We start from the raw sequence: 12,977 nt of genomic DNA, 5'->3' as shown, positions 1-12,977 counted from the left end.
GCACTGGAACCAATAAACCATTGCTAAAATTAATTTGATCTACTTTGTATTGGTAACTCATTTTCTATTTCCTATGATTCTGATCAAGAAAGCAGAATGTCCAGGGCACATGTGCATTCTACAAGACACTCTTCTGTTTTCGTTGACCAAGTATTGTATTGGGATGATACTACCCAACTTCAGAACAGTATACTGTTTGGTAGAAAAATACTCTCAGCTAACGCAATCAGAAACTACTGCAATTTACCACTACAAAAATTAAAAAGGATAAGCCATGAAAATTTGAACCCTGTGTTTTATGAAAACTCTTACTGACTTCTAACCCCCAGGAGGAATCAGTTTATGAGGTTGTCACTATAGTACTGTGTATTAACTGCAGCTGGATTCTTAGTAAATAAAAATAACAATTTTCTTCTTGTTGTATACTGATCACAAAATACAGAGAATAGAAATAAACTACTGAGGATGGCTCTTGTCTGAAACCCTGGAAGGAAAACCTCTAATGTTGAGTAGCATTGTATTGCAAAAATAATTTTTCTGTAAAGCAATTACTATTGGTGTGTATGGAAATCATATTGGGTGGTTATTAAAAGTAGACTCTTGGGTTAGGAGACAAAGCTCGGGCTTATGAATATTTGCCACACAAGAATAAGGGTCTGAATGTGAATTCTCAGAACTCATATAAAAGTTGGACATACAGTCTGAGCATGTGTAATCTCAGAACTCCTATGGGAGATGGGAGGCAGAGGCAAGAGAATCTCTGAAAACTCATGGGCCAGCTAGTCTGGGGCTTGTATCAGCAAAACAACACAGAGATTGTCTCCAGAAAATAGGAAAATGAGAACACCCAGTGTTATCCTCTGACCGCCACATGCATACCACACATGTGCACACCTCATCCACACAGACAAATGTGTACATACACAAGCACAACCATTCACACAAGGTAGATTCCTGAATCATTTTGTAATGCTGTCACAGTATATTTTTGAGTGGGGGCCCAGATATTTATATACTATCTAGCAACTTCAAATGATGAATTCTTGGATCATGTTTTAAGAAACACAGCTTTGATCGCATATGATGTAGCTTCCACTGTCTCTGAAGTGAGAAGATGCCGATGAGCTTCTCCCATAGGACCAGAGCCAACCTGGGCTCAAAGGCAGGTAATCACATCAGAAACGGCCTAGGCTAAAAGAGATTTAGGATTAAAAAGTTCCAACTAGATAGATTATGCCTGAAATTTACCACTAGGAGGGAAGGTTGGTCTTTGGCTCCTGTGTGATCAAACTTAAAATTTACAAGGCAACAAATCTCTTTAATGCTGTATTTTCAGTATGGAGTGAATGACATGCCTAAGTTCCTTTTTAAATATTCAGAATTTGGTCAAGTATGGCTGGGTCAGCTGCTGTAGACATGTTATCCTTACAGTAATTATTAGGTTTGGGTGCAGTTGCATCTAGCAGATTGTGCATGGTCTTACCTCAGGGACAGCATTGTCAGTGTCCTTCCGTAGAGAGCGTTCATTGTGAGTCTGGTCACTGGAATCCTGTAACAAAAAGCCTTTGCAGTTATGGCTCAGGTTTTAAATTCCAGTTTTGTCATGTTAGTTTTATAACTTACAGTGTGAAAACCTTTTATATTGGGACTTTGGAAGGTAACCACATGTGTAGATGGCCAGACACAGTGGTAGCAAGTTTTCTCTCTGATTCTGATGCTGACTCTTACTTGTGTCCCAGCGATGATTCCTCCAAGGACTCGTTATTCAGAATAACTCTGAGGCTCATCCTCATCTATAAGGGGTTACGATAAGTCTACATACCCTGTTCCTTCAAGCCTCCCTAGGAGCCATCCATACCAGGCCTGTATGCTTTGTGCATCTCTGAACTAAAATGGTCTCTTATATTTCTTCACATCTCTGAGAGGATCTCCTGCCTCAAATGACACAAAGCCTTTGATTATGCAGTGCTGCACAGTTCCCCATGGAAACAAACTAGTCAACAGAGGTATGTGAGAATCCAGGAAATGACTTGTGTTCCTTTATGTCCCTTGTGGTATAGGATGGGAATCAATAACCCTTTGCCCACTAAGACTATATATATATATATATGTATATATATATGTATGTATGTATGTATATACATATATATATATATATTAAAAGAAAAGAAGGAAAAAGCCCATTACTAATTACTCCCAAGAGGTCACAATTATCTCTTTTACAGACGGCATACATCAGATGGAACCTGTTTTCATGTATTTCAGCACATTTAGAATTAAAATCCAGACAGAAAGAGGAACTGTATTAGTTACAAATGTGGCCAGGGAGGTGGCTCATTCAGTAAAATGCTTGCCAGTCATTCATGAGGACAACTTTGATGCCTTGAAACTATGAAAAAAAGCCAAATATGGTGATGTGCTTTCAATTCCAGTCCTGGGAAGGAGACAGGCAGATCCCTGATGCTTATTAGCCAACTACTCCTTCTATTTAGGAAACTTCAGGTCAGGGAGAGACCTTGTCTCAAAATCCTAGCACTGAGATGCCCGAGGACAGATGTCCTGTGAGTTTGAGGCCAGCCTGGTCTTCTTAGAGCAGTGATTCTCAACCTTCCTAATGTTGCTAGCCTTTAAAATAGTTCCCCATGTTGTGGTAACCCCCAACCATAAAATTACTTTATTGCCACTTTGTAACTGTAATTTTGCTACTGTTATGAATTGCAATGTACAGGACATCTGATATGTATCCCCAATGGGTTGTGACCCACAGGTCAAGAACCACTGACTTAAAGAGAACTCTAGGCATATCAAGGCTAGAGAGTGAAACCCTATCTGAAAAAGAAAAAAAAAAAGCAAACACCAAGGTAGAAGGCAGCTGGGCAGCTGAGAAATGATACCCAAAGTTGACCTCTAACCTAGAAAAAAAATTAAGATTTTTACACAAAAAATGTTTCTCACAAAGAATATAAAAACCTGAATGATGTACTTAAGAATGCATTATTTCAAACTAGATACCTTTAAGTATATAACATGGGGCAAGAGAGATGGCTTAGAAATTAAGAGCACTTGTTACTGTTAGAGAGGATCAGCGTTTGGTTCCCATGTGCTGCCTCACAACCATGTACTGTTTGTAACTACAGTTCTCAAGACTCTGATGCCCCTTTAACAATAGGCACACAAGAAGTACACAGACACACATAAGGCAAACACTCATACATAATACAACATAAATAATTTTAAAAAGGAACAGCCACCTTTTCTTACACTGATACATTTAAATTATTTCTGAAAGATAAGCAAGAATTATGTGTTAGGAAACTAGCAAATCTAATTAAATGATTTTCATACATTGCATGATCTGTTGTAAGTGGCGGACTTAAAAATTAGAGCAAAATTATGCAAAATATAAAATAATGATCATAAATATGAATTTTGTTGTCTTATTTTTCTGTTGCTAGCTCCAAGTTTGAAGGTTTGGTCAATATTAGTATGTGTAAAATACAAATAAGGAATGGTAAGCTTAAAGCTACTGGCAAAGAAAAAGCTGGCTTGAGGCCCCAAAACAGGTCCTCTGTACATGGCCCATGAGCCTTTTCTCAAAAGAGTAATTGGTGAAGGTGATGCTCAACATTCAATGTTTACTATGAGAATATCCCTATGTAAGCATACTTACCATGCACAATAAACATATTCAATCAAAACTTTAAAAAGCACTAACCTCTAAAAATAGTCAAGTGATTTTAAGACTTAATATTGAATTGACTTATGATTTCTGAGATTCACACAGAGGCCTAGCTGAAGAACAGCACGGAAGTTTCTCATGATATGTGCTACACCCCACCTGCTTTTATCTTGAACTTTCCATAGCATTTCTTTAACAGCCCATCATTGGTTGGAAACTTCTTTGCCAAACAAGCAAAAGGTACCAGCTATAGATTCAGTGAAGCATGAAGCCATAGCAATGGAAAGAACTCGATGAGTTGATTAGTTAGACAGCCAAGTAAGTAGAGGATTTTCCTGAAAATAAAGACTGCCAGGAACAGTTTGCAATTGTTCATGTTTGGTATAACCAGTATCTCATTCAGTTCTACACAGTAAGTACTATTAACATTTGCATTTTACAAATGAAATTTTAAACTACAGAGCTAAGCCATTTAGCCATGGTTAAACAGCTGGCTTGGCTGACAAGTTCATGGTAGTAACTGGCATACTGCATGCCAATCTTCCTATCAGAAATCCCACCTAAGCAAATATGGTCTGTTTATTAGAAACCAGTATACATTTCTTACAAGTTTAAAGATAACTATCAGGTCATTCTTCCTCTCTGTTGAGCATGAAATTGAATTATGAGTCCAGTTAAGGAGATTTTTGTAAAAAGCACTGCATGGTAAAAAATATTAGGTTCTTAATGTCTAATACCAGGCTATTATGTTCAAAACAAAAATGCATTTTACAGATGATTCAAGATGGTATGAGTGTAAAACCCGATTAACATATTTTTGTGTTAAACTCACTAAACCATGTATTTTACAACTGCAATCGCAAAGAATAATAATACTAAATTTAGGAACAAGTTTGGTGTAAAACATGTGCTTCTATTTATTCCCTTGATGTCCCATTTTAGGATATGAATTAATGCTTTTGTAAGACCCTATGCTAAGGAATGCATAGGCTCTCGAGCACATAAGGCAGGACAGAGGATCCTAATCCTGTCAGGGTTGATGGAAGCATAAAAGAATGACCTCATAAGATACCTTCAGAGGCAGTAGCTCCTAGATGATCCTCAGGTTAACAAGAGAAGAAAACAAAACAACACACACACACACACACACACATACACACAACCTGGAATTCTCAAATTCCTGGCAGAAAAACAAAATATCTTTCAAACATACTTTGTCAGACAGAATTTATAAAGGACATGTGTGTCAGTCACAAGGTTAGACACATGAAAATCACAATCTTTTTTTTTTTTTTTTGGTATTTATGAGACAGGGTTTCTCTGTATTGTTTTGGAGGCTGTCGGTCCAGCCTGGCCTTGAACTCACAGAGATCTGCCTGCCTCTGCCTCCTGAGTGCTGGGATTAAAGGCATACGCCACCACCGCCCGGCCACAATCTTATTTTTGACTTGATATCTATGGTAGACAAAAAGGAGGGTCTGCAGCAAGAGAATGCGGTTCCTGGGTTTATGGGAAATGGAGGCAGAAGTGTTTCAGGGTGCAGAGAAGTTGCATGCTAACCTTAAACGGCTTCTGCTTCCCTAGCCAGGCAGCCCTTGTGTTCAGGGAGCAAAGTACAGGGTGGAGCTGGGAGGCAGCAACTGCAGCTTGGGGGTTCTGCGGGCTACCTGGGAAGCCAGTGGAAGCCAGTAGACAGTCAAGATAGCTACAATGCAACGAAAAGATGGCAATTGGGGAATTTCATAGCAGTCATTCTCTTTGCTCAGGTAAGGCAAATTTTGAGGGACTAAAGCAGAAGAAAGCTATTGGTGCATTTTCTGATTGGTCCCTAGGTTGTTGGTCTACGACAATGCTAGTTGAATAGGAATGTAGAGAAATCCTTGATAACAAATGCCTAACAGCTCTTACCAAGCTCCCGAAAGACCTCTGGGCTCTTGTGTTCATGCACTTCAGAAGGGAAGCCAGGAAGACAATTCAAATGGCCATCACAATTACAAGAAGGGCCATGGCTATAGTTTACCTGAGGAAACTGACCTAAGTGGGTGGGGTGAGGGAAGTGGTTTCCCAGGTAAAGATCCTTGATGGTGGTGACAGAACAGCATGCCCTATCACTGAGCTTAAAGCTTAAAGGTAGCTGGAGAATCCTCCAGTGAAGTCACAGTTTTCTCAGGAGAAAAGGACCTATTCGTGGGGAGGAACTACTCAGGATAGTATTGATAAGTGGTACCAGTCACCAGTGATGAATATTTGGTAAAGTACATTGCAGTTTTCTTTCTAATTTTCAATTTGAAAGGCAAAACGGCTTCAACCTTTTTTTTTTGGGTGCACACTCAGTAACAATATTTGTAGAACATATCAGTTACTATGCTTTAAAGGAATACAGCTATTGGCTTTTTAAAGTTTTTTTTTCATAAAATGTATTTTATTTTGTTCATGATTTCCCCTCCTTCAACCCCTCAACTACTTTGAATCCTCCTCACCTCCCTATCCACCTAACCTCATGTTCTCTCTCTCTCTCTTTCCACAACACACACACACACACACACACACACACACACACACACACACACACACATCAAAACAAGAAAATTAGAAACAGCCTAGGTGTCCTTGATGGATAATGAAGTATGGCACATTTACACAATGGAATATTATTTAACGGCTAAGAAAATTCCTCCTCATTGGCTCTGGATATTTGTTCAATGCATTTTCAAGTTCTTAAGATATCTTAAAGCAAACTTTGATGAGATTTTGTAAAAAAACAAAAAAAGCCTGCAATATTTAGTACCAATGCTGTCTATTTGGTGAAAAGCCTTAAGTGTCGGTTTCTAACAGCACAACCCACTATGGCAAGGAAATGAAGATACAAGCAATTTAGAGTCCTGTGACTATTGATTTTTTTTTAAACCCTCTCTCTTGATAGTATTACAAGTAACCAACACCAAAGACAGGGCTACTAAGCTTGCAAAGATAAGAAGACACCTTCAGAGCTTAAATGAGAAGCTTCTCCAGCTACCACTTTTAACAAAAAGGGAAAAGGTAGCTTACAACAATGAATTCGAAACACAGGTCTCTGCTGTCCATAAGTGCCAGAGCAGAAGCTGCCTAAGGACTGTGTTGTTATCCACTAAGCCCTAGCATCAAGTTAGGAATACAAATTTGCCAAGTACTTCCTACTATGCCAAACTAGTGCCCTATTCTAACAAGCCAATCTAACCCATGTCCCAAAATGTCTGATGATCTCTAGGTGATAAGGACAGGGCTTGCCATTGACAATGATGTCTGCCTCTGCACACCAGAATTATGGACTCACTTAGGAGGTTTGGTCACTTGGACTTTGCTGTCCAAGCTGAACAGATCAATGTACATCTTACAATGTTCCTCAGGGATTCCTTCATGGTTTAAGTTGGAAGCTGAAAGAGGCTGACATACCCTATTCTCCTAGAGGATTTTTCCATGAGCAGTCAGTTCATTGGGGGCCTGTTGTACCAGGCAGTAGCTGGAATGCTTTGGGCATCTTTTCACACACTCAGTCAAAATCCCTAATTGCAGATGTGGGCAGTGAGAGTTTCATGAGCTAGTGAGCTATATAGTCACTAATAAAATTCAAGTGTGTCCAATTCCTGTTACAGCCACATTAAAAAGACATTGGGCAATGGCTGTATTTTAAGCTACAGAATCTCTAATGATGAAATACTAGGAACAATGAAAGGAGTAAACAAAACCGTACAAGGGTTTGTGATAGTAAGCAAATCAAAATCAGAATGCCACTGAATTCTTTTCCTCCAGATTTAGTAAGAATTGACTGGATAAAGAATTTGCCCAGGATGACCTGTCACTTAGATTGGCTTCAACCATGCGCCGGCAGACTAGCATGAGTTTAGATTTCTGTACTGAAGCCAGCAATATTTCACTGGTTTGAGTTGTCTAAGAATTAACTTCAACTGAACGTATACCTGATATTAAGGCTAGGAGTTGATGTCAAAGAGTCGTATACACACCTTACAACCCCCTAAACACTCCTGGAATTGTACCAATCTAACTCCAACACCTACAAGTCTGGAAATCCAGGATTACAACTTATTACAGGATAGAGAGGATGGTTAAAGATCACAGAAATATAGCTTTTAAATTTTCTAACCAATCCTGATTCACATACCCAACTTCCTGAACTAATAGCCACTAACCGGCTGATAAAGATTTTATACATAATCCTATGATTGCCACACTATCATTAGTGGAATGAGACACACCACCTCAAAGTTGTCTTTTACACATACAAAATGTTATTATATAACTTAATATTATATATTATATATTATAACTTAACATTATAAATGTTATTATATAACTTAATATTATGTAGTATTTGTTAGATACAACTTCTGAATTAAAACGTATCTGTATGTGAAAGCCAATAGCGATTTCAATTTTGATAACTCTTCAACTTTTTGCCACACATCATGTTACACTTTAAAAAACGTTCTTACCAATATTTAGGTCATCCAAGGAAGGTACTGAATATTACTGCAACATTTTCTTATATCCAGATAAACACTTAATTCCATTGTTAGAAAGCCTGATCCGGAACTTCTGCCTGTGTTTTATTGATTACAATTATTTAAAATAGACATTAATCCTATCTCCTTGTACTAAAATCCTATTCAGTGCAACTGACTGAAACAAGACCTTTCAAGGATGAGGTTGTGTCACATTTCTATAACATGCAAGAAAGAACATGTTTCTGTCTGTTTACACATTATTTTGTACCTTATTACTAATACATAAAGAGGAAATAAATTTTCCAATCACCTTATCAGCCTCACTTCATTTTTTATGTATATCGTTATTTACAAGCAAAATTATTACACAACCATAAGCTACCCTATATATACACAGCAAAGGAAAAATCAGCATTTAAGTTGTAGTATTAGAACTTTATAAAGATGAGTTCTCTTTTAGAAAACAAGTATAAACATACAATGTATAATATATATACATATATATATATATAATATGTACAATAATTCATCAAAGACCCACCAGTTTAAGACATCATCCCAAGATGCCATTTCCTTTCCCATTTCTAGGTTAAACGAATCAAGGGAATTCTCCTGTTGGTCTGAGTTCACTATCTATGAAACTCTATAGGACTTTTTCATAGTTGTTTTGCATTCTGTGTGGTCATGGTTAAAATTTTAAGTTTGGGGCCTAATATTCCCATGTTGCCCTCAAACTGACTGATCTTCCTATGCCAATCTCAATGAACATTTTATAGACTAGGTGGTTACTCCAAAAGACTAAGCATGGATGCAATGCAGACACCAAGATACATAGAAGGACTTAAGGGACCAGCCTGATTCTATTGCACAGCAACTTTACCACCTCAGGCCAATCACAGCGTCTTCACACAACTCTAGCTACCATACTGTAAAGTGAACATCATATTTATAGTTTCTTTGGTATTACTGTAAAAAAAAAAGTATATACAAGCATCTCAAATTTTTGGATAAAAGGTAGAAGATTCCTTATTTGAAAATAGAATAACAATCATTAGAAAAACAGCACTTCTTATTAACCAGCATCAGTAAAATACCTTTGTATCATTTTGAAATCTTAGCGATTTCTCCACGTTTTGGAAGGCTGGACTGGACTCATTTAGTCATACACTGACATCTAGTGGAGATTTATAGTGAGCTGTGGGCCACCTTACACTCTAAAACCGTGGTTCTCAACCTTCCTAATGCTGTGACCCGTTAACACAGTTCCTCATGTTGTTGTGACCCCCCCAACCATAAAATTATTTTTGTTGCTACTTCATAACTGTAATTTTGCTGATGTTATAAACTTTAATGTACATATCTGGTAGGCAGGATCTCTGATGTACGACCCTGATGAAAGGGTTGTTCAATACCCAAGAGATCATGGTCCACAGCTTGAGAACCACTGACCTAAAGGACCCCATTCTGATGGGGCACATGGAAGCAAAACCACTACTAACTTTTATTCAAAAGCAGCAAGAACAGATATAAAAAGGTTAAGCAAAGGTATGTCTTCTTTAAGTCTTGCTTTTAATATTGGCCAGTGCACAGGGGAGAAAGGAGTTAGGGGAAGGTGGACATGTGGGTGACAAAGAGCTATTTGGTACTGTGATGTTGGAGAGTTGCACAAACATCCCTTTAACTGACAACTCTAAAGAACACATAAGAATACGCAGTTGCACTTTTCAAGAGTGGACACAAACAAGTAGATTTTCTTAAAACTACAAGGGATAGGAGAGATTTACTTCCCAGGCTTCCTATCACATACCGTAAGTCAACTAATTCTCCCTGGTTAAAATTTTATTAGTTCCAGAGAAGCATATGTTATGTGTACGTTTTACATCATGTCACTAAGCATTTATCTAAACATATTTACTTACCACACTCTGAAATAAAATATGTAAAATGTTTATTCTACTTTCCGAGCTTTCCAAAGTATGTAGCAGTATCAATAAAAGCATGGCATTTTTCCAAAGAAATGAAACTAAGGGTCCAGGAGGAAGACAATATAACACTTTCATCTTTTATTTAATATACAAGTATTCAAATCAAGTAAAATTAATATTTAAAGATAGTTATAATCACATTTCTGCTACAAACTGAATTTAAACCGTGTCCCCTCCACCACCTTAGTGAAGAGAGAAAGGACTAAGTACAGATGGTCTGATCCACTTCAGGCCACTTCCTTGTTCTCCCTTAGCCTCGGCCACAAGATCGGCTTCCTTGTACCAATGAACAGAATAAGTTGAGGAGGAGGAATTCTGGAAGCTGGAATAAAGAATATATATACATAGCTGTGTGCTTAGTGTCTGCCTGTTCATACTGGACTTTCCATCACATCATTTCTGGAGAGGAGAGGAGGAGGGAGAGGGAGAGAGGAAAGAGAGAGAGAGGAGAGAAAGGAGAGAGAGGAGAGGAGAGGAGAGAGAGGGAGAGAGAGAGAGAGAGAGAGAGAGAGAGAGAGAGAGAGAGAGAGAGAGAGAGAGAGAGAGAGAGAGAGAGAGAGAGAGAGAGAGAGAACAACAACTAGAAACAGGAAAGTGAAAATCTCTTACTATTGGTGTGGAAGGAACAGTACTAAAGGAAATCCTCAAAAACTATGCATGGCACAGATTTCCTCCTGAGAAAAATGTATGAGCTTGCTGCCACTACATCCAAAATAATTCCTAAAGTGTTTTCCCTCTTTCATTGCTTCTGTGAATCTGAATTGTCTAGAAATGATTGGCAAGACCAGCCCTAGAGCATAAAAATCTTAAGTGATCTTTAAGTCATCCACATTACACATATAAACTATCCACCCTTAAATAAACATAATGGTTGGTATTCTTCAATGTAAAAGAAATTAGAAGGCAAAAGGAAATTAGAGGAAAGTAGGGTGTGGGTAGTGAAGAGCTGCTTGGTACTGTGATGTTGGAGAGTTCCCTCAAACATCCCTTTACCTTACAATTCTAAAGGACACATTGATATATATACTCATAGGAAACAGATATGTAGGAAGACAAACTCACATTTGTCTTCAGCAATTAATAGTAAAATCCAGTCTTCAGAGCTGAAACAAAAACAAGCAAGCAAGCAAACAAAAAACAAAAAAGACAGGACACAGTCAGAGACCAAGCAAAACCATGTTCTACAGTGAGGTGTCATGCTACATAGAACTTAATGGCATTTTCTTACATTTGTTGTCCAAATAACTCACAATGCCCATTGTGTTGCCACTAAATAATTTTTTCCCTAGGACATTTTTGCAGTGTTGTTCATTGACTTTAGTCCCATTATACAATTGAAAAAAATTTCAGATTCCAAGAAAGAGGGAAAAAAATCCCAGTTACAGAACAAGATGACAAATAAAACTTCTGTTGGTATTTGGCTTTGAAGTTGTTTACTAAAGACCTAGAAATCAGAACTTAAATTATCAACTATCATTAGAATATTTTATTCATTAGCTATTATGATACATTTTCCTGGTTTACTGAGACTACACTGAGATTTTTAAGTTGTGAACCCCATGTTTGTTCTTTTAAAAGGAAAATGTCACTGCTAACTTGCCAAGTATTTGTAATTTTACTAGAAGGTAGGTTTTGACAGCAATATTTAGAGTCATGGGCCGGATCTCAGTTTTCAAACTAAGGCTATTATCCTTACTTTGGAAAATAAGCAGATTCTCATCATTTTCAGAAGCTGTCAATCATAGGGTGGGGGCACGTGCCACTAAGTTGATCTTCTAGCTCTATTCTCTATTTGGAATAGTTTTCCAATGGGTTCAAAGCTGTACATGCTAAGGAAGAGGCAGCTGTTAGAAGACCAGTTCATAGCATGTTATTTGAGATGAATCTACATGTGGCCAGAGTACCTGTGTACAATATATTTAATTTCAGAAAAAGAATTTGCAGTAACAGCATAGGATGAATAACTAACAGTCCACCAGAACCCGCCAGCCACCTGGGCTTCCCTGGACATCAAGAAAATACAGACAAGTCTGACTTGAAGAAGCAGAGGAAACTTTATTGATCTCTTTAACCTTCCAGCAATGAGAGCAAGCAAGACAGTATATGTAACCGAAGCTTAAAATAGTACACCTGTTTCCAGAATTTAAATGGGTTGGATGGTTTTCCCAGTGTAGAACCTCCCTAAATCACACCTTCTGGTCTACCATCACCACCACCCACAGGCAACACCCACACCTCAGTGCCAAAGGGAATGTGTCAGTACTTTCTCTCCAGGAGTCCCCACTGGAACACTGTATCTTCCTATAGGTTTTTGGAATTCTGTGATAATTTATAGCTAGTATTCCTGAATTATAAACAAGGTTGTTAATCCTACTTTGAAAATACACGAGGAAAAAAATAATACAATGAGAAGGCTATAACAAGCTGCAAGTCAAAATACAAAACAATTTCCAGTTTTAGTTAGAAAGATACAGGATTTCAGAAATGCTAAAGGATTTATGACATGCCCTTTTATAAATACAGATTTGAGATACTCTATTAATTGCAATCCTCTAGCCCAGGCATATATGGTGAGAGCAGTTTAAGTAAAGTGTTTGAGAAGAGGCACTAAAGGGAATACACTGAAATAGGTCACCCCTCTACTCCTTTAAATCACCTCAGTAATATGTGAACATTTCAATTTACCATGAGCTAAATGAGTGGTTAACTTTAAGCCTGGGAGATTTTGTGTGCGCAATTAAATATAACCAAGCACTAGCTAGTCTTACTAGAAACACCGCTATGATGACAAAACAAGCGACACGTGTCAAA

General features: G+C 37.8%; 1 long non-coding RNA gene across 1 annotated transcript in view; it reads right to left on the bottom strand.

The window, feature by feature from the left end:
• Positions 1-2,077, bottom strand: part of LOC110342608 — a 50,533-nt gene extending 48,456 nt beyond the window's left edge. The window contains exon 1 of the long non-coding RNA XR_005877232.1: positions 1,484-2,077. This is a non-coding gene — a long non-coding RNA (uncharacterized LOC110342608). The remainder of the gene's footprint in view (positions 1-1,483) is intronic.
• Positions 2,078-12,977: the final 10,900 nt, after the last annotated feature.

The sequence above is a fragment of the Mesocricetus auratus genome, unplaced genomic scaffold (assembly GCF_017639785.1).
Source record: "Mesocricetus auratus isolate SY011 unplaced genomic scaffold, BCM_Maur_2.0 Super-Scaffold_100004, whole genome shotgun sequence".
Classification (NCBI taxonomy): Eukaryota; Metazoa; Chordata; class Mammalia; order Rodentia; family Cricetidae; genus Mesocricetus; species Mesocricetus auratus.
The sequence above is the reverse complement of the archived record's forward strand: the minus strand, read 5'-3'. Positions and strand labels throughout refer to the sequence as shown.